Below are 27,782 nucleotides of genomic sequence, written 5' to 3' on the forward strand. Positions count from 1 at the left end.
TGCATGGTTTGATCTCAGGGTTGCGTGATCTCCTGAGATCATGACCTGAGTGGAAACCAAGAGTCTGACGCTTAACCAACTGTGCCACCCAGGCATCCCTAATATTACTTATTATTAATATTAACTTGTAACGTGACATATTATTTGTGCTACAATAAAATGGTACCTAAAAATATTAATATAAAACATCTTGCTTACTTCATGTAACTCTATAGCACATTTAAGGGGAATGTTTTTTAAGATTTATTTAATTTATTTATTTGGGAGAGAGAGTGAGAGCGACCATGCGAGTTGGGGGAAGGGACACAGGGAGAGGGAGGGAGAGAGTCTCAGGCAGACTGCACTTGAGGATGGAGCCTGACTTGGGGCTAAATCGTATGCTCCGGACCCTGACATCATGACCTGAGCTGAAACCAAGAGTCCATCCCTTAACCAACTGAGCCACCCGGGGGGCCCCTAAGATGAACTTTTTAATATCAAAGAAATATTACTTCACTTTAAAAAATGAAGAATCCCTATGATCTGAGCTGGACATCAGAGTTTTTCTATTAATTATGAAAATTTAAAAGTAATCCATACATTTTAAACGACTGAAATATTTACATATATGAATTTTGACTTTCTGCCACAGAAACTGTAACCTCAATAGCATTTTGGGAATTATTTACCAATCATTTATTAACCATCAATATCCTTTTAAGAGAAAATTAAGTGGATTAATATATTGACTTACATTGGGAGTTAGAATTGGGAACTTCTCATTTCCACATTGGCTACCTATTGTTTTTATTTCCGGCTATCATTGACAGTTGATGAAGGAGGAGGTAAAAAGAAAATAAACACAAACCGAAGAATTCCACTGTTGAGGGCAGTACACATATTTTCCCAGAGTGCAAAGTTGAGAAGTGAAAATACAAAGTTCCATTAATACTCTGAATAGTGCAGTTTAATATGATCTAACTGATGGATTTTCCATTGACTCCCTAGAGACTGAAAGGTTTGAATGTCAGGAGACTTTTCTTGTGTTTATTCTTCTATTTTCGTATTTTCCAATTACCATTCCTCATTAACATTCCTGTCTGGGCCATTAAGTGATTCCTCATTTTGTGGCACTTCTGCTCTTTTTCTGTTTCTTGTGAGGTTGCTGTTCTGTCAAATTATACATTTTCTTACTCTTCACTCAGACTTACTACCTCCAACATCTTAATGCTCATTTCTTTAAATATGGCTCTGTCTTTAAACTAGTAAACTATCGAATGTTGCGGTGTCAGTAGCATTATCTAGACGGTTCTAATTTTATGGAAATTATATTACAATAATAAAATTTAGAATTCCATATGATTTTTCACTACTGTATTTAACCATGGATTTGCATTTATGTTCATCAACATTTGTTCTTAAATAATTTCCTAAGGGCAGCCCAGGTGGCTCAGTGGTTTAGCGCTGCCTTCAGCCCAGGACGTGACCCTGGAGGCCCGGGATCAAGTCCCACGTCGGGCTCCCTGCATGGAGCCTGCTTCTCCTTCTGCCTGTGTCTCTGCCTCTCTCCCTCTCTGTGTCTCTCATGAATAAATAAATAAAATATTAAAAAAATAATAATTTCCTTCAATGTAATTCCCCCTGAACCAAGCCCTTCATCTTTATAGTCTTTAAAATAAGTCATTTTCTCTGATGAAAGTTTGCATGGTTCATTTAACATTGTGTAGTATGTTTGTATTCAAAACAACAAAGTAAACATACCCTGTGCCCTTAGCATTTTTTATAGATTTCATACTATATTGCAGGCACATCATTTCTGGGATTTCCTCCTGACATAGGAGAGGATAATCCTGAGGCTGCTCTTTGAGACGCCCTTGTTATTCTCTACAGATGACTGTGAGAGTCTCACATACCAGGAAAACCTCTGTTGGAGGAAGATTTGGACTGTTTACTCTAATGTCGAGTCTCCGATAAGAGAACAGAAGTTTGATAGATTAGCTAATTTAGCATAGAAAATATGAGACTCTAAAATAGCTAGGGAATCCCTTTGATCATTAGTTTTATTAAGAAATACTATGACTCATTTTTAAAGGAATTTGGCAATCATAGTTATGTGAAAGCTTTTTGAATAAAATATTACAGCTCTACACGATCTCTTATCTTTTTGTTCTGGTCAGAATAATCTTGGTCTTATACTTCAGCATTTAGGTTGATAGCCATGACATTTGGGAGAGGAAAAAGATCGGGATAAAATAGGACTGACTAACTTCTAGAAGCACAGCGTTCATTTTCTCTGCAGGTTTGTTGCCCTTCTTCTCTTTAGCTCACCAATATGGTGAATGGGCCTTCCAGCCGGGATGATAAAGGGTGCTTGTGCCTCTGCTCAGGGGCTGCTGTTTAGGCCTTTAGGCAATGGCTGCTGCCCACCGTGAGGGTGTTTTGGGGGCCCCCTCAGAGATGTCACATGATGCCTCTTGACACCAGGCATCTTTCACAGTCCCTTGCAAGATACTAATTCACTGGGCTTAGAATAGATGAAAACGGATCATGTATTTTCAAGCCAGATAATACCTAAGTTACATAACTCTAGAATTTATAGAAAAAAATAAATAGCGATCTTTGAAAAGACTATGGGGGTGGGACCCGTGGACTCTTTTTTACTCTGTCTGGAAGTTATACAGAATTAAGATTCATTAACCATAAAAAAATACAGCCCCAGGTTCTGACTCCTAAACATTTTACAAATCTAGGGAGCCTCTGTGTAGAGTATCACTTGCTTATTACAGTTTCTCTAAATGACCAGTGTCATCTCCCAGTGGTCATTAATATTCTTCTCCAAAGTTTTCATCTGTCAGAAATGGTGAAATGTGATCCAGGGTAAATAGGATGAAGGATCTTCATTGGTTCCTGCGGTCTACCCTGGCTTGCTGCTGCTCCCAAGGGGGGAGAGTTGTGTCATCTGTTGGTGGTTTTGGTTTTGGTGTTTGGTTTTGTTTGTTTATTTGCTTGTAAAATGCTACATCTCTGCTCCTAGCTTGACATTTGGAGGATAGAAATCTTCCAAGGGTGTTGATCAGAACTTCTGTCTTCTAGTGGACCTTCCACCACTTTCCCATTTATTTTTCACTCTCTCCTTTGTTTGAACGAACAGTTGCAATCATTTTGAGCCAATAAAAACTACATGGAGGAAACATCCATATTGCTAAGTAACTAATGCTTCTATCATAGTGCAGCAAAGTGAAAATCTAATTAAAGATCATAAGGGCAAGGCTTCAGTGAACCAGATTTTCAAAACAATAAAATTTGGTACTACAATCGTTATTATCACATGCATGAGATTATATTCATTTCTAATTTATATTTGTATTGTCTTACATTTTACAACATTTTAAGTATAACCACAACATTCGACCCTTGAAATGAGTTGAGAGGTATGTTACATAGATTTAGCTTAAGGTGTACAAATAATTGGTAGAAGAGCTGATAAAAGATTCTAGCAAATTCTTCCCAAAAGTTACTGGCCTGTGTTAGCAAACATTGTTGGACTGTAAGTAAGTGAATTATTAGGGAAATTCTTCATTGATTTGTTGGTAGGTGTTTTAAATGATATATGAGCTTTCTGGAAGGCTATTTTATTTTATTTTTAAAGATTCTATTTATTTATTCATGAGAGACACAGGGAGAGAGAGAGAGAGGCAGAGACACAGGCAGAGGGAGAAGCAGGCTCCATGCAGGGAGCCCAATGTGGGACTTGATCTCGAGACCCTGGGGTCACGGCCTGGGCTGAAGGCAGACACTTAACCACTGAGCCACCCAGGCATCCCAGGAAAGGCAATTTAAAAAAAAAAAAATTTACATTTGTAAACCCTTTGCCCTAGAATTAGAACTAGAATACCTTTCTTAAGTTGAGGTAAAAGGTTGCACAGTTTGACAGACACCATGAGTTGCCTCCCAACCAGCCATTTTCTCCTCACTCCTCAACACAGCAAAGTGCCTCGTCAGTATGGAACCTGAAAATGTCAGACCCTGGCTATCCCAGTCATTCTTGCAGCGGAGTCAGGGGCATGTTACCCAGTCCTGTCCAGCAATTCAGGGAGAAATTGACTCAGGAAGTCTCAGGAAGGTGTTGTTCGCTGTAGTGAACTGACTGTGATCTGATCTCAGCTATCAAAACTTTTTCTTTTTTTTTTTTTTAAAGATTTTAATTTATTTATTCCTGAGAGACATACAGAGAGAGGCAGAGACACAGGCAGAGGGAGAAGCAGGCTCCCTACAGGGAGCCCGACGTGGGACTTGATCTCAGGACCCCGGGATCACAACCTGAGCCCAAGGCAGATGCTCAGCCGCTGAGCCACCCTGGTGCCCCTATCCAAACTTCTTTGTATCCAAACCCTTCACAGCATGACTTTGTGATTTCCATGTGTAGAGGTGGAGTCTGTTTCCCCACTTCTTGAAGTTAGATCAATCTTATGACCTAGCTTCAGCAACAGAATATAACAGAAGTAATGGCGCATGGTTTTGAAGCCTCGCCTCAAGAAACCTTGAAAGATGAGACACCAGGAGTAACAGAGTTAAGGAGCTTGGTGGGCTCCTTCCCAGCAAAACAACAATGTATCTGGTGAAAATTAAAAACCAAAGAATTATTTAAAGTCTCTAAAAATTGTCCATATGACTTCCCTCATATGTGGGATTTAAGAAACAAAACAAATGAGCAAAGGGGGGAAAAAGAGAGAGAGAAAGAGAGAGACAGAACAAGAAACAGACTGAACTATAGAGAACGAGCGGGTGGTTACCAAAGGGGAGGTGGGTTGGGGGATGTGTCAAATAGGGGATGGGGATTAAGGAGTGTACTTGCTGCGAGGAGCACAGGGTGATGTATGCAAGTGTTAAATTACTGTATTGTACACCTGAAACTAATACAACACTATATTAATTAACTGGAGTATTTAGAGTCCCAAATACCCTCCTTGCCTCAGTTTGGTAGATGGATGCCAGGTCTATTCTCACCTCAGCAGAAGTCTGGGATTTTATTCTCTGGAGAGACCTCTGAACTATAGGGTACCAGGTACATACCCTCACCCTGAACCTAACCTTAACCCTAGATCGAGGAAAAAAGGACATTACATATGTCCTTATATAATGGAATATTACTCAGCCATAAAAAAGAGTGAAAGTCTGCCATTTGCAATGACGTGGATAGACCTGGAGAACATCACTCGTGATAAACACTGGGCGTTGTCTGGAAGTGTTGAATCACTGTATTGTCTACCTGGAACATGATCACACTGTATGTTAAACTAACTGGAATTTAAATATAAACTTAAAGGTACCTGAAAATTGTCCTAAGAACCTATAGCAAATGGAGAAACATTCATTTGATAAAATCTACTAAATTGGCAAAAACAGTAAGAGTCTGTGGAATCGCTGCAATCAGGGAAAGCACTGGCAACACACTGAAGAGAGAAGACTGGAGATACAGAGAAGAGAGGCTTGATAACGTCACTGAATCTGCCAACCGACTCATTCTTAAACCATCTACTTACTGATTTCCTTTTATGTGAGAAAATAATTTTCCTATTACTTGAAGAAATTTAGTCTGAATACTTTATTTTTGCAAACCAACTGATGTTCACGTGAGTCTCTGAATAGAACCAATCCATGGCAATGTCACAATGTCATGTGGAATGCGATGTTTGCACCGGGGTACGTTCATTCTGAGGCTCCGTCCTTTACTCCCCCACTCACCTCCACCTGCCTGAAAAAGTGCTTCATCTCCAGAGGCTACTTTTCCTGGTCCACTGTGCATACAGGTCTGCATGCTCCCACCATTAGTATTTGTGATTCATTCGATACACGGTGTTGAAGAAGTGTCTGCTAATTCAAATAGGATTACTTAGACTAACCGTGTGCATCATAGCATTAGCACCGGAGGCCCTACAAAATGTTTAGTCAGGTATCATGAGGTAAACAAGGAGCTCATTACCGTCCTTAGATAAACACTGAGTGCTGGCCTATTTTCAGAGCTTGTTGTTACTGACCTAGGTGTGTGCATGATGAATCTCTCTGCAGAGGAGCCTTAAAGGCATGACACAGCCTGTACAAAGCTGAATAATCTAATGTAAGAATCCAAGTTGTAGGATTCCAAAATTAGCGCTGCCTTCACCGGGTGCAGGTGTAGACTATTTGTCAGCCATGTGAAGCCCACTTAGACTGCATGTTGGAGGAGAACTCACTTCTAAGGAGCATAGTATTTTATTTTATTTTTTTCTAAGAAGCATTTTAAAAATCTTGCATTTACAATGTCATAATTACTTCAAAATTTATTATGTTTTACTGTTTCTTTACAAGAGCACTTGCCATCAAAAATATATGGATGACAATGGATAGGTAAATATTTGGTAATAGTGTTTTTATCTTTAGTTTTAGAAACTTTATTTTTGGTATCTGAAATATAAATAAAGGGAACCCATACACTTGAAATAAAGCAGCTCCCTTGAAAGAGAAACAATGATATATCAGCTTTTCGTTTTTAGTAAATTTAGCTTTCCTGGGTGCTATTTCAGCTTTCTCCTAAATTAATAAGAAAAAAATAACAAATAGAACTCACGATTATATGTAGTACCAAGACGGGGACTTGGAAGAAAATAGAGCCTCCTACTAACGTAGCTGAGTATGTTTGAAAGTCCATTTCAGTTTATATTTCTTTCATGAGTTGCTTGCTCATGTTTGATCACTTCCCTTGTGTTGGCTCCTTTGCAGTATCTGGTTTCAGAAATTGCCTCTTGAAGGCCTTGGACTTGGCTGTTGGTCCTTCTTTTCATAGTAGTAGAGAGCTCTCTGGCTGGCCTCAGATTCAGGCAATCTTAAATCTTATCTGCTATTGTTTCCTGGGGGAATTTGCTCTTCATGGGTTGTATTTCACTAATAAAAGTATGCTGACAGCAAAGGCTTTGCAGGGTAGGAGAAAACTGGAAGCCAGCAATTTCACAAGCAACTTATGAAACAGAGTTGAGTATGACACTTTGCGTAGCTCTATTTATAGGAGAAGAGAGCATTTGCAAATTGAGAATACCTTATGTTTTTCTGTGCACCTGTATTCCTCTAGCCATGTCTAGATAGCTGGCACACAATCTGTACACGTGGTCTATATCCTAAAAATCAACACTAACCTTGGGTTGGAAAAACCCTGGTGCAAGCCTTTTTACCCTTGATGTGATGTAAGGACTGGTTATAAAGGGCAGGCAAAGTGATTGAGAAACCTCTCTAGGGGTCAGTGGGAGAGTTTTACTCAATAAAGAATTGTTTTTCATCATTTTTCTTGATGGCTTTGAACATAAGCCATTATTTAGTGATAGTCTACTAACGTCAAGGAGAATTGGTAAAAGGAGTTGCTTCATTTTACTAAATTTGCCTTTTGGATGATTAAATATCTAGTTCTGAATTGCACATCTACATTTTTTCATAATAATATATATATCTTTAAAAAACCCACTGAGGTTATTCTTCTTACTTGATTAAACTGAATATGCCTGGCACCCAGAGGCTGCCCTTGAACTGAACAAAACAATGCTGTTTGGGATTTAGCCTCACCATGATAGCTCCCAAGTGATGATAGCCATCCATGGCTAAGAAAGGGTTCAGTTTCACAGTGTCTGGTCTTACCACGGGAGCACAGGGACAGGTTGGAAGAAAAGAACAAATTCTCGGTTATTTGCATCAGGAGAAGCAGGCTTCATTACAGCCAAAGCACAGTCTTGCTTTGAGTGCAATGCAGGCTTTCATCTATAGGACAATTCCCTGTACCTTCATAAAGATTTAATATTGAGACGCCTGGGGAGCTCAGTGGTTGAGTGTCTGCCTTCAGCTCAGGGCGTGACCCCAGGGTCCAGGGATTGAGGCCCGCATCGGGCTTCCTGCATGGAGCCTGCTTCTCCTCTCCCTGTGTCTCTGCCTCTCTCTCTGTGTTACTCATGAATAAATAAATCAAAAATCTTTTAAAAAAAGATGTAATATTATGTCTTTAGTAATTGATAAAGTAACTATAAAACAACACTAACTGGAGACATTTGTGAGACTAAACAAAGCTGGCAAATACGAGCTAATAGACCTTGGATGGTTAGTCAAGTGCAAATTTTCAGACTAACAGTAGTAACAAAAACGGAGTTGTTATGAGCGGTAGATAACTGGTTAGACGTATAGAAAAGGAAAGAAAATAACAAGGGATAGAGAAATGGATGTTTGGTTATAATTTAAGCAACGTGCACAAAGGATTTTGAAATGTCTATCCTGGTACCTCACTGAATGGCAAAATGATGGAGGCTTTTGGAAAGAAATGTGATGTGGTGATTTCTTTTTCTTTCTTTCTTTCCTTCTTTCTTTCTTTCTTTCTTTCTTTCTTTCTTTCTTTCTTTCTTTCTTTCTTTCTTTCTTTCTTTCTTTCTTTCTTTCTTTCTTCTTCTTTTTTTTAATGATCGTTTCTGTCTTTGTGGCTTGCCTGCCCAATGTTCCCACGCTTCTTCTTTCTTGTAATTGGAATCCCAGTTTTGCCTACATGTTGGGATGTCAGTTGCATCTGGCCTTTTTTTCTACCTCAAGATGATGAAGCTTGATTACTCTAAGTCAGGGGATGGTAACCTGCAGTCTTGTCACCTGTTCCGTAAATAAAAAAATAAAAATTTTTAAAGATTTACTTATTTATTTGAGAGGGGGGGAGGGAAGAGGGAGAGACAGTGTGTGTGTGTGTGTGTGTGTGTGTGTGTGCAAGCAGGAGAGAGGGGCAAAGGGAGAGAGCAAGGATCCTCATGCACACTCCCCACTGAGTGCAGAGCCTGATGCAAGGCTGGATCCCAGGACCTGAGCTCATGATCTGAGCTGAAATCAAGAGCGGACTGCTTAGCAGACTGAGTCACCCAGGTGTCCCTGCAAATAAAATTTATTGGAACCTACTACACCCGGTTATTTAGCATCATCTAAGATGCTTTCCTGCTACAATGGCTGAGTTCAGTAGCGTCTTCAGAGATCAGCTGGAACACATGAAACACACAGAGAACATATTTTCTTTCTCCTAACCTTTACATATTGGGCGAAGATGTGCTGCTGGGAGCTGCTGCAAGCATGTTGTAACCGTAAGAAGACAAACCTGATGCTGATGTTATGAAGATGGGAAGGAACTTAGGTCTTTGAAATCCAACAGAGTGATATCACAACAGTCTAGTGACATCAAGAAACCTCCCCACAAAGGTTGTAAAGCAAATATACACTTGCAATTAGATTCCGTAAAAAAATACATAGAAAAATAAAAAGGAAATACGTTAAAATACATGAAATGTCGTTTGCATAATTATGAGTGATTGTAATTCCCATGATGGTATGTTATGCATGATTTTAATTGTCTTCTTTGTAAACTTCTATATTTCCCATTTTTGTACACAGAGCAAATGGTATTTTGATGACCAGAAAACAAAACCACTAAACCTCTTTTTAGTTGCACGGTTCACTGACCTGGTACTAAATAGAAACAATGAAAAAAATAGATTCAGTTCTTCTCACTTCCATCTCTAATCCTATACTGGCTCTCTCATTTGGAATGATGTCTGTATTATATTTGACAAATGATATTCTTTCTAGTGTTTCCTTTGCTCCTGAAACTATCTTTCACCGCAATTGTAGCTTTGACTTATTTGAATTCTATTTTATGTAAATGAACCGTCTAGTTCCACGAAGTCAAATGCAAAAGGTTCTCCAGATACCAGAAGTCCCAACAAGAGAGCCTCTACGTTGAGGAAGTGTGGAACACACAGACTTTGGGGGGCTGTGTTTCCTTCTGAGTGGTCTATTCCCACAGTTACAGTTTTGCTCACATCTTTGGAAAGGATGAGAAGGGTTCCATGCTATTCAATGTAAATTCCTTTGTTTGCATGGATTCCCAAATGTAAGGTAAACCTTGAAAATGACCGGCAAAAGTTTTTTGAAAGAAATAGTGACATTGGAGAGCCATTGCTCCATGTTTTAGAAAGAAAAAAATAACCCATGGTTACATGACAACCATGAATCCAGTGATCCTTTGTTTTTTTTTCTTATCTATGAGAAACCATCAGCACTTTTCAAAGGAGCGGTACATTATTATTATTAATTGAATGTTTTGATTTGGAGCATTGGTTTTATTGATTTGAGAGAATTGTCTATGAGGTGTCTCTAGGACATCATATTACTTAGGAGAGCTCAAAATTTGGGGCAACTTGGAGAACTGCCTCCTGATATTCAGGATTGATCTCAGAACAAACTGCGGAACTGTTTATCAGGCATTTTGAAGGCATTAGAGCCACTGAGTGGCAAGATAATGTGAATTTGGGGGAACTCAGTTTATTTAGCAAACATTGGAAATGTGATGGCTCCAGTAGGAAAAAAAATTGGAAAATATAACTAAGAGGTTTCATCTTGTATATCATACAGAAGAGAACGTTTTCTGTTTTTAATTAACTATTCATTTCCTTTGCAGAATGTGGCTTCAAGCAATCAAAGAAGTTATTTGTAACAATGTCTATGGCTTACTAGCTTATTTCATTAGAGCATCATGTTAATGAGCTCAAGTTTCAGATTTGTACCCAAGTGAGCCAATACCTTTACTCTGACTTGAAACCAACAACTCCACCCAAATTTAACCAGCCATCTTGCAAACTTGTTCCTCAAGACTGGTTGAGTATGGATGGATGGATCAGTGCAAATCTATTCTCACCACCCTCTGGAAGGTCCACTCATACCCACTTATGTTAAGAGTAGCGTCTTCAAAAGGAGCAGCAAATTCTTGGTATAAATGTTGCAAAGCCCAGTCGCTGAGCCTATGGACTTTCCGAACAATCTATCTGAGGTTACATCCTGGCTCCAGGCTCAGGCTCACTCCATTGTCGGCAAATTACTTAGCCTCTCAGCCTTACATCGCTCCCTTTGAGAAGTAAGTCAGATAGTAGGTTGTAGTAATTCATAGGGTAGTTGCAGCATTAATTTGATTATGCATTTAAAGTTCTTAGTGTGGCCTCTGGCACTTTAGTAGCTGCTCAGAAAATGTAGGTCTCTTGTTTTAGAAAGCAGCTTTGCAACCACTGGTGACATTTATGGAACTCAAAGGATCCTAGATTTTTGTGTGCGTGTGACCCTATTTGAGTTCAACACGAAGGACGATCGCTATGGATTCACCATGAACAGTGTTCTCTGGCAGGCCTGGATTTCTGCTCTTTCTGGAATGTACTGGGTTGGATGTGACCTGCCACTAGCTAATTGCCATTTAAATGAATGCAAATAGAAGCCCAGACTTCTACCCCACAGCTGAGTGAGTCAGGGATTCCAACCCAGCAAACTGCCTGTTTATGGAATAAATCATTGAACGCTCTCTCTGTGTGGCATTTTCCAGGTTTACCTGAAATCTGTCACCGAAGCCAGTGGTGGTCTGAGGGAGGGTGGGTAGGAGGAATTTCACCATGAAAAATCTTATCTTAATCTTTTTCACAAGTACTCTGTGTCTTGACAATCTCAGGAATTTTATTGGCAGGTTGTCATGTGCCTTCTGCTACAGAGATTGGAATGCACCACTGGATGAGACAAACAGATGGTGTGGATCAGAGATTTTCCACTTTTTTACTGAGAAGTTTGAAAAGATGAGGGAACATTAGAATCACCATTTAAGGAGACCAAACTTCCTGATTCCTTATCGCTTAAAATCATGACCTGAAGCAAAAGTCTTTCTCTAAACACAATATTATGTTTTATTTATTTATCTATTTTTAAAAATAGAATCTTCTTTTTAAAGATTTTATTTATTTATTTGACAAGGAGACAGAGAACACAAGTAGGCCTAGCGACAGGCAGAGAGGGCAAAGCAGGGTCCCTGCTGAGCTGAAGGCCTGACGAGGGGCTTGATTCCAGGATCCTGGGATCATGACTTGAGCCAAATGCAGACGCTTAACTGACTGAGCCACCCAGATGCCCTAACATTACGTTTTATATAAAACCATTTTCTTTCATTTTGTGCAGCGTTCAAATAATTCTCCTAAGGATAAAAGTGAAATTAAATAGTATACAGAACAGCTGAAATTCTGTTGTCTGGGCTATACCATTTTCCTTAACATTAGTCATTAGATCTATTTCTAAGTAATTTGTCTGAGTCGTGATATTTTTTGTTTTGCTGGTCTTCATTTATAGCTGAAGCATTTCCACAGTTGTTTCTGTGCTCACACTCTGCTTTTGCTAAAATGTATTTTTTTCTCCATTTGTCAATGTCAGTATCATGCCATCTCTAAAGCCCCTTCCCCACTTTTTAAAAATGGAAGTACAGTTGACATATAACTTTGTACTCATTTCAGGTGTAAAAGGTAATGATTTGATATTTGTATGTGTTGTCAAATGATCCCACAATAAGTCTATGTAAATTTTTAAAAAGGTTTTATTTATTTATTCATGAGAGATATATAGAGAGAGGCAGAGACACAGGCAGAGGGAGAAGCAGGCTCCATGCAGGGAGCCCGATGTGGGACTCGATCCTGGGACTCCAGGGTCATGCCCTGGGCTGAAGGCAGACGCCCAACTGCTGAGCCACCCGAGTGTCTCAGTCTATATAAAATCTATCATCATACATAGTTACAAAAATGTTTTTTCTTGTGATGAGAGCTTTTAAGATTTATTCTCTTAGCAACTTTCAGGTATACAATACAGTATTATCAACTGTAGTCACCGTGCTGTACATTACATTCCCATGACTAATTTGGAAATTTGTACTCTGTGATCCGCTTTGCCAATTTTGCCCAACCCCCACTACCCACCTCTGGCAACTGCCAATCTACTGATCTGTTCTCTCTTTATCTGTGAGCTCATTTTATTTTGTTTCTAGATTTCACATAGAAGTGAGATCATCCCATATTTGTCTTTCTCTGACTTATTTCCCTTAGCATAATGCCCTCAAGATTTATTTGTGTTGTTGCAAATGGCAAGATTATCTTCTTTTAATGGCTGACTATTTCAATTTATATATATATATATATATGTATATCTACCACATTTTCTTTACTCATCTATCCATGGACATTTAGGTTGTTTCCATGTCTTGGCAATTGCAAGTAATGCTGCAATAAGCATGGGGCGCATATATCTTTTTGAATAAGTGTTTTCATTTTCTCCAGATAGATACTATATGTTAGTTCTATTTTTAATCTTTTGAGAAACTTCGCACTGTTTTCCATAGTGGCTACACCAATTTACATTCCCACAAACACTGTACCAGGGTTCCCTTTTCTCTATATCTTCTTCACCTGTTTTTGCACCTGTTATTTCTTGTCTTTTTTCCAATAGCCCTTCTACCAGCTATGAGGTGACATCTCATTGTGGGTTTTGATTTGTATTTCCCTGATGATTAGTGATATTGAGCGTATTTTCATGTACCTGTCTGCTATCTATATAGCAGATCCTCTGCTATTCAGATCCTCTGCCCATTTTTAAATTTGATTTCTTTTTCTGCTATTGAAATGTGTGAATTCTTTATGTATTTTTGATACTGGCCCCATAAATATAAGACATAAGATTTGCAAATGTTTTCTTCCATTCAGTAGGTTACCTTTTATTTTGTTAATGCTTGTCTTTGCTGGTAAGAAGGTGATTTTAGTTTGATGTAGTCTCACTTAGTCATTTTTATGTTTGTTGCCTTTGCTTTGGAAGTCAAAGCTGAAAAAATCATTACCAAGACCAAAGTCAAGGAGCATATAGCCTATGTTTTTTTTTTTTCCCCTAGGAGTTTTACGGTTTTAGGTTTTATGTTCAAGCTTTTAATCCATTTTGAGTTAATTTTTGTGTATGGTATAAGACAGTGGTCCAGTTTCCTTTTTTTGCATGCGGCTGCCCAGTTTTTCCAACTCTACTTACTAAAGTGTCCTTTACCCATTGTATGTTCTTGGCTCTTTTGTCATAAATCAATTGACCATATATGTATGGGTTTATTTCTGGACTTTTAATTTTACTGATTTATGTTTTATGCCATGTCTGTTTTTGTGCCAGTATCATACTGTTTCAATTACGATATCTTTGTAATGTAGTTTGAAATCCAGCTTTGTTCTTTGAGATGTAGTATATTTAATTATATTTGCATAACTCTCGAAATAGCACTATTGACATGAAGACATGATGCCCCCATTCAGTTTTTATCAAACTAGAATTTTCAGGGACTTTGTCATTCTGTGTCATAGAAATACATTTAGGGCAAAAAGAAAATATAGCATCATACTTACTTATTTAAGGTTTATTTATTTATTTATTTTTTATTTATTTAAGGTTTAATTGTTAGAAATGCAGAATCTTTATTTTTCAAGATAGTGTCTTTCAAGCCCTCTCCCCCCCTTTTTTTTTTGTAAGAGGGTATAAACAGGAGGCTAGTGCACAGAGCTAGATGCAGTATTGTTTAAGATGAATAATTGGTTAGTGGGAATGGATAGAGTGAGGTAGGTAGAATGATGCCCCCCTCCAAGATGTCCACATCTTAATCCCCAGAATCTATAAATATGTTACCTTACACAGCAGAAGAGACTTTGCATAAGTGATTTATTTTTCAGCATTATTGAGGTACAACTGACAAAATTGTAATATATTTAAAGTGTACACTGTGATGATTCCATATATGTATACATTGTGAAAGGATTCCCCTTCAAGTTAGTTAAAACATCTATCAATTCACGTATTTAGTTTTTCGTTTGTTTGTTTTGGTGAGAACACTTAAGCTCTACTCTCTTAGAAAACTTCGATTTTACAATACAATGTTATCAACTATAGTTACCAGTAGATTAGATCCTTAGACCTTATTCATCTTATAAGTGAAAGTTTGTATGTACCCTTTTAGCAGCTTCTCCTTGTTCCCCTTCCCCACCTCACCTCCTGGCAACCACCATTCTAGTCTTCGTTTTCTCTGTTTTATTAGTTTGACTTTCAGAATATTTTTAGATTCCACGTAAAAGTGATACCATGAACTATTTGTCTTTCGCTGTCTGATATTTCACTTAGCATATTGCCTTTCAGATTCATCCATGTTGTTGCAAATGGCAGGATTTCCTTCTTTTTTAATGCTAAATAATATTCCATTTAAGGCTGAATACAAATAGAGATAGAAATAGATATACATAAATGTGTACACAGACGCACATACATGCACGGCACATTTCCTTTGCTCATTCATCCACGGATGGACAGTTAGGTTATATCCATACCTTGTCTATTGTCAATAATGCTGCAAAGAACATGGGAGTGCACATATCTCTTCTAGATAGTGATTTTGTCTCCTTAGGATATGTAGCCAAAAGTGGGATTGCTGGATCATATGGCTTCTCAAGGAACCTCCGTGCTGCCCTCCACAGTGAGTGTACCAGTTTACATTTCTACAGACTGCCTGCTAGCGTTCCCTTTTCTCCACAGCTTCTCCAGCATTTTTTATCTTTTGTTTTTTTGATAATAGACATCTTAACAGGTGTGAAGATTTAACTCAAGGCTAGAACATTTGACTGCAGAGATGATTTAAATCAGTGCAAATGGGTGTTAAAGGTCTTAAGATGGGGTGATTAACCTGGAGTACTTGGGTAAGCCCAATGGGATCACAAGAGTCCTTATACATGAAACAGGGAAGTAGGAGACTCAGAGTCTGAAAGAGATGTGAGGACAGAAGCAGAGGTTGGAGGGACGTGACTGCTTGCTTGTAGGTAGAAGGGAACTTGATAATGGAGGGGAACCACTAGCCATGGAATGCAGTAGCCTCTAGAGACTGTCAAGGATAACAATAGGTTTTTCTCCTGGATCCAACAAAAGGAACATAGCCCTGTTGACACCTCAATTTTAACCCTTATAAACATCTATTTTGGACTTCTGGTCCCCATAACTGTAAGATAATAAATTTGTATTGTTTTTAAGCCACTAACTTTGGACTACTCTGCAGCAATAGGGACTGAATACCCATAGGAACTAGTTCACAAACTGCACTATTAAGAACCCAGAGTTTAGAACTCATTTGCCCTGTGAATATAGAGGCAACTGGCATCTCTTGCCATTCTAGTGGCTGTCAATTGTTCCTGGCCAAATGTGCCTATTCTTTGATATCCCAGGGCATTTGCAATGCCTTCCTGCCTGTATGCCGCTCCTCTTACTATCCCCACTTCCTAGAACGTCCTCTTGATATTCTGTTTAGATTTTTTCCAGCCAGCAGGTTCACTTGTTTTATAAATACACCATTGTTTCTTTGTCCTGCATTGCAGTCATTTAGCTGAGAGAAAAATCACCTCTCTTGGTTTAGCCGTGGAAAACTACATACCTGTGAGCAAAGGTTATAAAGTATAAATTAATCCCAAATAGAGTGACTGCCTAGGGTTGAGATGAGAAAGTTCAATTTCAACTCAAATTTTTAGTGAACCGTCACCATCCTCAAGTCATAATAATTGTTCTAGAAGAAATATGCAGAATGAAGCCGGTCCCTGGGTAAGGACGTAAGTAAGTATACAGGGATGTGCGCGATACGGGCTATGTGTGATGTTATATGGAGAGAATAGGGCTTTGCCATAAGTAGGGCTTCAATGATTTGTATCATTGATTAGTTTTCTGTTATCCTTGATTTCCTCATCTTAATTCTCATCTGAAAAGATGTGCATATTAATTTCTACTTTACAAAGTGCGGTGAGGATTAAATGAAAGTATGGATTGGTTGGTTTACCAGTTAATTCAACAAATATATATGCCTAATGATTACTATGTGTTGGGCACTATTCAAAGTTCTAGAAATATATTTGTGAATGAAATGAAGTCATGGTGTTCACAGATCTTATGCTTTGGTAGGAAGAGACATGGAATAAGTAAAAGGATAAATGTAGTATCAGTAAATAAAAAGTGCTATCTAATTAAGAAATCAAAAGCAAGGTGTAGTCAGAGAATGCCTGGGGCAGAGAGGGGAAGTGCTGAAGAAGCGTACCCCCAGCATCGTCCCACAGTTTCTGACATCCCGAGCCGACCAGATAGATCTAAGTTCCTGTTACTTGAGAAGGGGTTTCTAGTTTGTGAATTGTGCAGAATTTGAAGGTGGAGGGAGTGTTTGGATTTTAAGGTTGGGGAAGATTTCGGCATGGAGGGATGGCAGGGACAAGTAGGGAAGCTGAGAAAAGAACACACATTGGCACAGAGATCCCAAGGTGTGTGTTACTTCTGAGAAAGTACATTATTTCCCACACTCATCAGATCCTATTTTACAGCACATTTGGGTTCCATTTTTGAATAAGGGGCATCAACCATCAACGCACTCAGGGCTTTGGCCTAAAGCTGGGAAGCATTCCCTCCCCCAGTGATTTAACTGACTGCTTCTACAGCGCTCTATCCTGCAGACAGCTCTGCAAGTCGGGGCCAACTTGTTGACCCAGGAGACTAGACCACCGGGCAAGCCATCAGTAATCAAGTTTTATCTCCATTCCCTCTGTAACTTTTCTTTCTCACTCTCTCTCTCTCTTTTTAGAAATTTGGCTGCTGTTTCCAGTGGAATGAATCCCTCCTTGATTGCCAGAGATATTTGCCTACCTTGTTTTAATAATCTTAATTTTCAAGGTTTGAGTTTCCAAGACAAACTCAGCTTGAGAAAAAAAGGTGGGGTGGGGAGGAGGTGGGGTGAGGGTGTGGGATGCTGGATGGAGGAGAGGGCAGGAGAGGGCAGGGAATGCCTTTGGTTTACCACAGGATGTTCAGATTCTCTCACCAAAGGAAAAGCAAACAAACAGCAAACTGTCTGAATCATGGGCTTAAGCGCATGGCTGTTTCAGGACAGGGAATTCCTAAATGCTGACTGGCGTGGCCGACCCCGGAGTGTGCTAAGTAACAGCCGAACCCTTAATTTTCAGTTCTCTGGAATTTTAATTTTTTTTAAAAACAGATTTTTGTTTTCTTGAGGATCAAAGCTCCCCGTCTTTCCTTGCCTCTGTTCCTGTTCCCACCACTTGGGCTCTCTTTTTTCAAAAGCAAGAGGCCGTCCTCCAGCTTTCTCCTCTCTCAAAGGTTCTGTGTCTTCCTTTCCCGACTGCTTTAAAAAAAAAATAATATATATATATTATTTAATTTAATTTTATATTTAATTTTATATATTAATAATATATATTATTTAATTTTATTTTTAAAAAATAATCTCTTCATGTTTCCTACATTGCCTTACTACTTGACTCACCTGAAACCTGGTTCCTCTGGCAATCTGCTCTCATCATGCACTGAAACTGTTTTCACAATGGTCAAAACTTGGCCAATTTGACAACTTGGATGACTGCTCTGACTTCTTCTTCTTCTCTTCACCTTCCTTGTCCTCCTCATACTCCTCTTTTCCCTCCTCCTCCCTCTCCTCTCCTTCTCCTTCATCTCCCCTTCCTAGTCCCCCCGGCCTCTCTGTATCATCTGAGTCCTGTGGACCTCTCAACGTGTAGGTTTATTATATTCTTTTGGTTTTCCTTTTTACCTAGATCTATATTCAGTAAAATTATTTCTCTTCTCTCTTCATCTCCAAATATGGGTTAGGTTTCTCTTTTCTTTTCTTTTCTTTTCTTTTCTTTTCTTTCTTTTCTTTTCTTTTCTTTCTTTTCTTTTTTTTTCTTTCTTTCTTTCTTTCTTTCTTTCTTTCTTTCTTTCTTTCTTTCTTCTTTCTTTCTTTCTTTTTTTTTGGCTTCATTTTCAATTTTCTTTTCTCTCCTTTGGCATTTTCCTGTTTCAGTAGCTCCGACCCTTCCCTTGAGCTCAAGGGATTTGGGTTCAAATCCCCAAATACTCAATACACACTTCCACCCATGTTCTCCTTCCACCATGTTCTCAATTTTAGCACATCAAAAATACGGTTCATTTTCTTCCTCTGAGGCCTCTAATTAGGTGTCTAAACAAAGTCTTATAATTAGTGCATTTCTTTGAAGCAATATAGATGTAAAATGACACACAAAAACAGGATATTCAGTACACATTTTTAAAAAAGATTTTTATTTATTTACTTGAGAGACAGAGAGAGTGTGCACATGAGCAGGGGGAGGGGCGGAGGGAGAGGAAGACTCCCCACTGAGCAGGAGGCCCAAGGGGGACCTCAGGACCCTGAGATCAGGATCTGAGTTGAAGGCAGACGCTTAACCTATTGAGCCACCCAGTCACCCCCAGCACACATTTTTAAGAACAAATTTTCAGAATGAGATCCAACATACTTTTCTAAAACTGAACACAGGAATTCAATGTTTAGGGCTGCCAGCGAGGCTCAGCTGGTTACGTGTCAGACTTGACTTCAGCTTAAGTCAGGATCTCAGGGGCATGAAATCAAGCTCTACATCGGACTCTGTGCTGGGTGTGGAGCCTGCTTAAAATTCTCTCTACCTCTCCCTCTGCCCCCGCCCCTCCCCGCCCATTTGTACCTGCATGCTCTCTAAAAAAAACAACCAACCAACTAACCAACAAACAAACAAACAAAAACCAAAAACAAACAAACAAAAACCTCCCAAAACCCCCTAAGAATTCGTGTTTAAAACCCATTTCTAGAAGTCCTTTAGAAGAGCTACTTCAATTTTTTTTATCATTATACCGTATCTCTTTACAAGTTGTCTTACACCAAAAGTTATTTTATTTTGTACTTAAATTTTTTTTTGTGACTATCACAATTCTCTGTACCACCTGGAGAAGACAATAGTGATACGAGTATTTGACATCTTCAATTAGCCTTCCCGCCTCACCACCACCTGACACTTTATTACACAAACACTAGGTTTAGAAATTGTTTTTCTTCCCAAGCCCAGCTGCTGCCCTGCCAGGCACAGAGCAAGGTTTGTGCAGCTCGTCACAGGCAGGGTTTCCTGTCAATAAGAGAGAGGAAGCAGTGCTTTTGGATGAACCCTCATTGTCCCAGCTGGAACAGTGATCACCAGGCAGTGATAAGGACCTTTTTCATCCTACACAATCTGCACGAATCTGACTAACCTTGTTAGGGAGAAGAGGAAAGAAGGGGCGGTTACAAACACTGTTGGAAACACTCTTTCCTTGGCTTCTCATACCCCAACAACTGAAAGAATCTAAAGATGAATCTTTTAAGTAGTCAGAATGTTTATCTTGCCAAGGCTTTTTTTTTGGATCTTGTAGCTTTGCAAAGTGAATATAAAATTACATCATGGCATCAATTACAAAAAAAAAATTAATAGACTCCCTCGATTTGTAACTAAAAATTGGACTTTGTAGTGTGTTCTGGATTATGTTTTATATATTTTTCTTCTTTTATTTGGAGCAATTCATGAGCTTAGCATCCTCCACTTGAGGAGCCTATACCACAGGGTGTCTTTTTGTTTCACTTTTATATATTCTCACTCTCCATCTCATTCTCTTTAAGGAGGCTTACATCTAAAAGATGCTTCTTTTTGTTTTTTAAGATTTGTTTACTTATTTTAGGGGGACAGAGAGAGAGAGAGAGAGAGAGAGAGTACCCGAGTGAGTGGGAGGGGCAGAGGGAGAGGGAGAGAGAATCTTAAGCAGATTCCATATTGTTAAGCACAGAGCCTGATGTGGGGCTCGATTTCATGACCCTGAGATCACGACCTGAGACAATCTCAAGAGTCAGATGCTTAACCAACTGTGCCCCCCTAAAAGATGCTTCTTAAATGTTTGTTGAATAAATGCTTGATACAATAGAGACATATCAGCTTTCTTTCCTTCTCCCCAAACTTGACATAAGTATATTTTCTCTGTTATTGTAGAAGTTACTTTTGATATGTTAAATCAAAATAATTATTCCCATTTTCCAGATGACAAAACTGAACCCCACAGAGGTTAAATGATTGTGTGTGTGTATGTATGTGTGATGGTGAGTCGGGGATCTGGGGAATTAGCTTGTCGATAACAAGTACATTAACAATAGTGTCTGACTTTGGCTATTGTTCCCAGTGGCCTATGATCCTAAAGTAGGAAAAGACTCCTGTAATTTAAATAACTTTCTTTGTAAGAAATATTAATTTAATGATAAAGCTAAGAGGAAGATTGAAGCAACTAAAAGATTTTTGGGGGTCTTCCCTACTCAGAGGTTGATAGCAGCATGGCTCTAGAGTACAAAAGCATTTACATTGAACCTGGTGTCTTGTGAAGTTCCATCTAAAATTCTTCCTATCATAAAATTCTATTTAAAATTAAATAAGGACTAGAATGGGCTCCTAAATCCAGGTGAACTGGGGCTAAAATGTATTTTCCAGGCAAGTGTAGGAAAGCAAACAAAAATGCTCTTATTTCTTACAATCACTTTATCTTTATTTTATTTTAAGATTTTATTTTATTTATTCATGAAAGACACAGAGAGAGAGAGAGGCAGAGACATAAACAGAGGGAGAAGCAGGCTCCATGCAGGGAGCCCGACGTGGGACTCCAGGATCACACCCTGAGCTGAAGGCAAATGCTAAACCGCTGAGCCACCCAGGCGGCCCTAATCACTTTATTTTAAAATAAAATATTTTTCGTTCTTTCCATAGACAGTGCAGTACAAGTTTGAGAGCTTTGGATTTAGATAATCTAGGTTTGAGTCCCAGATATCATATCTTGAATAGCTGTGCTTGACACTTTATTATGCATTATTGCTCATTTGTATTTTGACATTGTAAAAATGACGTCAGTTAGCTCAGAGTGATTAAACAAAATTTCAAGATATTGTATCTGGATTCAGGAGCCCATTCTAGCATATTACTTTATAGGATTTAAGACTCACATTGTGTGTATATGTATGTGTGTGTGGTGTGTGTGTGTGTGTGTTGCAAGTAAACAAACAGATATACGTCCTCGTCAAGATGGAAATGGTAGTGCTTGACTTGTTTAAGTAAGGTGTGTTTGATTTAATTCTTGGGATTTCCAGAAACACACATATATGATCTAATATAACAAATGCATAGAAAATATAAATAAAATAGAAACTATAAAATACAGACTATAAGAATGTCATGTGAAAGCCAGCATGACAGATTTTTTTTTTAAAGCCAAATCCTTCCTAAAATTTGTTATAAAAAATATATAGAACAACATGTAAGATCGAATTTTCAGTATGCATCCGGAGAACATCCTAAATATGTTCTTAACTTTAGGGACATGTATTTTCAAATTCATTTGAATCTAAGAAATTGAAATGCTAAGATCAAATCCTTTAGTTTTGGGATGTCTGGGTGGCTCAGTGGTTAAGCATCTGCCTTCTGCTCAGGGCATGATCCTGGGGTCCTGGGATCAAGTCCCACGTCGGGCTCCCTGCAGGGAGCCTGCTTCTCCTTCTACCTGTGTCTCTGCCTCTCTCTCTGTCTCTCCTGAATACATAAATGAAAACTTAAAAAAAATCCTTTAGTTTTAAATGGTTGTATAATGATGCTAACACAATGCCATGGAAAGTGACACAAAATGGTAGTACGGTATTTGACAGGATATGTTTGGAAACTGTACTGTCCATTTACATGTACCCCCAAATCCCTCATAGGGAGTATATGTAAACACCTGATTTAGTTCCAGGTTAGGTGCTCAGGTCAGAGGTGCTGGATTGTGTGTGGCCTTCCTCCTGTCATATACCATCTAGCCTTCCTCATAATCCTTCCTCATCTCACCCCAGGCCCTTACATGTAGAAAAGGGTTACAAGGTAATGCAACTCCAGAGGGTGAGATTTACATGAGTCTCCATATATAAATGGCATCCCCTGGAGTTGTGCAGTGGTTTAGCCTGTTGATCATAGGAAGTAGCTAGCCCTATCCAAGAATTAGCCAAAATAGCATCCAAAGAAATAGCAGCTTAGAAGTGCAAATACTCTCTTCTTACCAAATCTATATTTTCGTTTTGTAGGATTTACCATTGTTAACCTTTAGCCTCTACTCTCAGCTTGTGCAACCCTACTTATATACCTCCAGGTGTTGAGTATAGGCAATTACACCACTGACCACCTGACCACTTTATTGCCCTATTATTTTGTAACATATTTTTGGATACCTATATAATATAGAAAGGCTTTTGGATTTTTTTTTTCTACTTCTCTTTGATTTTAGAATGGATATTGAGGAATATCCTATCTAAAGCTCTTAATATCTCTCATGACCAAAGATAACATACAATTAAAAAAAATAATATGCAACCAAAAGAATCACTATTCTTCCTTTAGTTCAGCCAGGACACTGTTCTATCACTGACAATAGAACTGGGGCTTGTAGAAGTGTCTGGAATAAATTCCATGATGTCAATCTCAAAGGCTAAATGATGTATGCTAACATGTTTTGCTTTGTGTTAATAGTCGAATTCTCATTTATTATTTATTAATTGCTTAAAATCTTTTTATTCTGATGTTTATTTTTCAAAATGTATAAACAACCAGAGAAATAGATTCTATAAATTTGTATTCATTACCTAAAAGTAAATTCATAATACAATCATCTTGTGGGGTAGAATTTGTAAGGGGAATTTTCTGATTTTCTTATTTTTACTGTATATTGAGACTTATAAGTCAAATATTCATTCTTCCAGATAAGTAAGCTATTTTTTTTAGCTAGGAACTGCTTGGGGTCAGGGACTTTGCCTTGCTTAACTCAGTTTCCTTAATGCCTAGCACAGCATTTGGGGTATCATAAGCACTGAATGTGTGTTTGTGGGAGTTTGATATTCTTTTTTGGATCTTAGTTCCATTATGTCGTTAAGGTAGAGCAAGGATATGTGCAAAAAATATTCTGAATTTAGATGTCAGTTGTTTTTGTTTGTTTCCAGGGACATGTCAATTCCTTTTATTTTACAGCTAATAGAATATTTTGACAATGCAGCATTATTATAATTTTTTGCAGCATAGATATAAATTGAAGTAAAGCATTAGTTCAAATATATATTCAAATTTCAACAGGATAATGTTGTGTTGCTATTGAGATTTTCTTAACTTAATTTTTTATTGTAGTAAATTACATATAACATAAAATTTATCATTTTGACCATTTTTAAGTGTGTAATTAAGAGGCATTAGGTACATTTACAATGTGCAACCACCACCATTATTCATTTTCAAATTATTTTCATTTTTTTTAAACAAAAATTTTGTACCCATTAAACAATAGCTCTCCATCCCTTCCCCTGCCCCCAGCCCCTGGTAACCTCTATTCTACTTTCTGTCTCTATGTGAATTTGCCTATTCTTGTATAAGTGGAATCAAATGATATTTGTCTTTTTGTATCTGGCTTATTTAATCTGGCAGTGTTTTCAAGGTTCATCCACGCTGTTACTTTGAACATAATGGGCATATGTAGCTCAGTTTATGATAAAACCAGCTAATCAGAACTACCTGTGTTCCCACAAATAGTAGAAATGAAACTGCCAAAAAGAAAAATAGAGGTAGCCCTTATAGAGAGAGGCAAGTGGTGATACATACTCAAATGAATGCCTTGCAAAATAACAGGTAGTCATTACTAAGGAGTTATCTGGAAGGAACATGCAGCAGTGAGTGCTGATGACTGGGGCCACCGTTACCTGGAGAGCTACAAGATTGGGACTGCATTGGACATCTTAAACCACCACCCCCTCCAGAGAGAAAGTCGGCTAATAAACATTAGTGGAATCAATGAAATAATCATATGCTCACAGTAATCCTTCCCATAACGTTGCCTTGTGCTGGGTTGATAAATCAAGTTTGTCTTCATAAAACATTTTCTTTCTGTAATCTCTCTCTCCCCATGTAGCTCGTAAGTGCTTACTTTCCGTAAGATGCCAATTCTATTCCCTTGAGCACAATACATGTTTGGTAGGTGTTATTTGCTTGAGGGGTCGTCAAGAGCATGTGGTTAGAAATGCTCTTGCTTCTTGTTTTGGACCATCTTTTAAAAAGCTAGGTTGCCTGGTGTGTGGAAAGTAGCCTTCAGTGGCCCATGTTTTCATTCTGTGTAGGGCTTTCATCACAGAATTTAGAAATGTTAGTTAACGCCTGATAGAGGCATCTTCCATTGGTCTGATTCTTGAGAAAGTATATAATTAGCCCACTATTCTACGAGTAGCCTGCTCATTACTAGATTACTTATTAGTTTACTATATTCCTAGAATTTCCCTGTTGTGGGCATAGGACTGGTCACCGTAAGGTCTGAGAATCATGCCATGTAAGAAAATGGAAACAGGAGCAGCACTCAAAAAGTCTGAACATTTCTCTCCTTTTCTGTGGAAATAGATAAGACAATGAGGTGGGTTTTTTTTCCCCATCGTTATGCATACTCCCTACATATGGGACTTCAGTTAATATCCTCTGCCAACAGAAATGTTCAAGCAGATGCTTCAGAGATGGAACCCTTAAGATAGTGTTATTTCTTGAGTCAAGTCTATGATTCTGTCCCTGTGATTCTAAGCATGGTCTCTCACTTTCTGTTTCAATGAAAGAATTGACCTAAAATCTTTATTTAGGATGTTATGTGGTGAGAAAATCTCATGAGATTAGAACACTGGAACTCACATTTTTAAAAAAACTTGTTAACATCAGAATGCTATAGAAGAATGCTACAGTCTGGCCCTAAACCATAGGTGGCTTTTCTTCTTGATGAGATGGGTGGTGCTAATTCTCAGAGATTTACATTTTTTAAAAGATTTTTAAAATTTATCTTTGACGGAGCGAGCCAGCAGAGTGGGAGGCAGAGAGACTCTCGAGTGAACTCCACGCGGAGCATAGAGCTCAGCTCACAACCGTGAGATCACAACCTGAGCAGAACCTGAGTCAGTGGCTTAGCCAACTAAGCCACCCAGGCGCCCCTTAGAGATTTAATTTGAAGTCACTGTGGCTGTCGGAGAGAATTTTTTTCATAGGAAGTCTTTTGGAATGTCTCACTTTTTTCCTCATTAGTAAAAATAGTAGAGTTAACAGTTAAGTTTTTAAGGGAAGACACTTTGGCATCATTTAATTTAAGTCAGCTTATATTTGGAATTAGGAAGTGACTTTACAGACATCAAGAGACAAATAGTTCAATTTGCCAGGAAGCTGAAGCCATTTCACTTGTTCTTTCTGGCACAGTAAAATATGAAATTTTAATTTAGGAAAGGTGATTTATTGTGACCTAGACTACCCACTAAAGGTCAAGTAAAAAGTAAAGCATTTATATACACTGAACCAAAGTGCATAATTTGTACCAAAGAATAGTGTATTAAGACCCGTATTAGTTTTCTAATGCTATGTAACACGTTACTACACGCTTCGTGCCTTAAAGCAACACAAGGTTATTACCTCTCAGTTCCCGTGGGTCAGGCGTCCAGGTATGGCTGGGCCGGGTTCTTTTCTCAGTGTGCACAAGGATGCAATGAAAGCAATGGCTGGAGCTGGAATTTCCCCTGGGGTTTGGGGTGCTCTTCTAAGCTCATTGATTGTTGGCAAAATTCAGTTCCTTGAGGACAACCAAGCCAGTGAGAGGAGGATGAGATGCCATCTGGGAGTGGTCAACGAGGCAGTGCTCAGCCGGACATGTGAAGACAGCTGAAGAGTAGAGGAGGAGCTGGTCAAAGGGCCGAGGGCCACAGAGAGCAGAAACGGATGCCCATAGGCAGTGGGTGTGAGAATTTGGAGTTACCTGGTGATCCTGGAGGCAGCAGTTTACAGTCCCTAAGAATTAATAAATTAATGGTATTAGGGAATGAAGTTAGAAGACAGAAGAGATTCTTGCCCAATGTCATCCAGTATGCTCATCAATTATAGCTACTTTTCATAAAGAATACATTTGCTACCTCGGTCACCTTTAGACATGCATTGTGTATGGTATTTTCATAGGTCACAGCTCACTTTTACAAAAATCAACTTTTCTATAAATGGAATGTATTTCTAGTGTAAGTCTCCTTTCTACCTGATGGTAGAAAACTTTAGTTATCTTTCAGTAAATCTGATCCATATAGTGACTCCTTTCGTTTCAGGACTTTAACTTTGGCAAAGAAGAGCTCAGTGTCCCACTCTGGAGATTCAGCTGCACACGTGACATGTAGGCTTCTCTTGGGAGGGTGCATCTGGGCCTCAGCTGTTCTTTGACATGTGCTGGCATGTGCTGAGGCGGAAATCCTCTTGTTTGTGGGTATATCCCCCTGTATTCAGTGAGATGTTGCAAACCTGTGGACCCTACTATCAGATTTATGTAGGTCTGTTTCTATTCTACCTACCACTGCCTTTACCCCCCTGTGTACCAGACCCATCTGGCATCAATAGTTCACTCTCTTGACTCTTCTATCTTCCCCCAAGAATTTCAGAAAACTGTCAGAGGCTCACTGGTCATTTCTACCCAATGGCTAATGTGCACATTAGAGGTAATGGCATCTCAAAAGTTCATTATCTCCTTGGACCCTATGTGTCCCCTCAGATAGCCTCAAGCATGTCTGGCTGGATTATCCAAAGTTGTCTTCCATCCTCAGTCTGCCCTACTCAGCCTAAGGGTGCAGGGTATCAGGCCCCTTCTCAGGACTTCAGAGATTTCTTTTCTTTACATTTTCTTTCTTTCTTTCTTTCTTTTTTTCTTTCTTTCTTTCTTTCTTTCTTTCTTTCTTTCTTTCTTTCTTTCTTTCTTCTTTCTTTCTTTTTCTTTCTTTCTTTCTTTCTTTCTTTCTTTCTTTCTTTCTTTCTTTCTCTTTCTTTCTTTCTTTCTTTCTTTCTTTCTTTCTTTCTTCTTTCTTTCTTTCTTTCTTTTCTTCTTTTTCTTCTTTCTTTTTCTTCTTTTTTTAGGACTTCAGAGATTTCTGAGCTATCTTTCATCCTCCACAGAACTCCCCCCAATCCCAGACCATCTCTCTCTTGTTTGCAGGGGTAAAGGTTATACAG

At 38.6% G+C, this 27,782-nt stretch overlaps 1 long non-coding RNA gene across 6 annotated transcripts in view; it reads left to right on the top strand.

The window, feature by feature from the left end:
- LOC140608608 (uncharacterized) overlaps window positions 1–27,782 on the top strand; it is a 347,241-nt gene that overhangs the window by 182,390 nt on the left and 137,069 nt on the right. For 5 of the 6 annotated variants that reach the window (XR_012010583.1, XR_012010581.1, XR_012010582.1 and 2 more), the window contains one exon: window positions 26,891–27,041. This is a non-coding gene — a long non-coding RNA (uncharacterized lncRNA). Of the gene's footprint in view, window positions 1–17,491; window positions 17,620–26,890; window positions 27,042–27,782 lie in introns of all 6 variants that reach the window. The other variant, XR_012010586.1, reaches the window with a different exon arrangement.

The sequence above is a fragment of the Canis lupus genome, chromosome 18 (genome assembly GCF_048164855.1).
Source record: "Canis lupus baileyi chromosome 18, mCanLup2.hap1, whole genome shotgun sequence".
Lineage (NCBI taxonomy): Eukaryota > Metazoa > Chordata > Mammalia > Carnivora > Canidae > Canis > Canis lupus.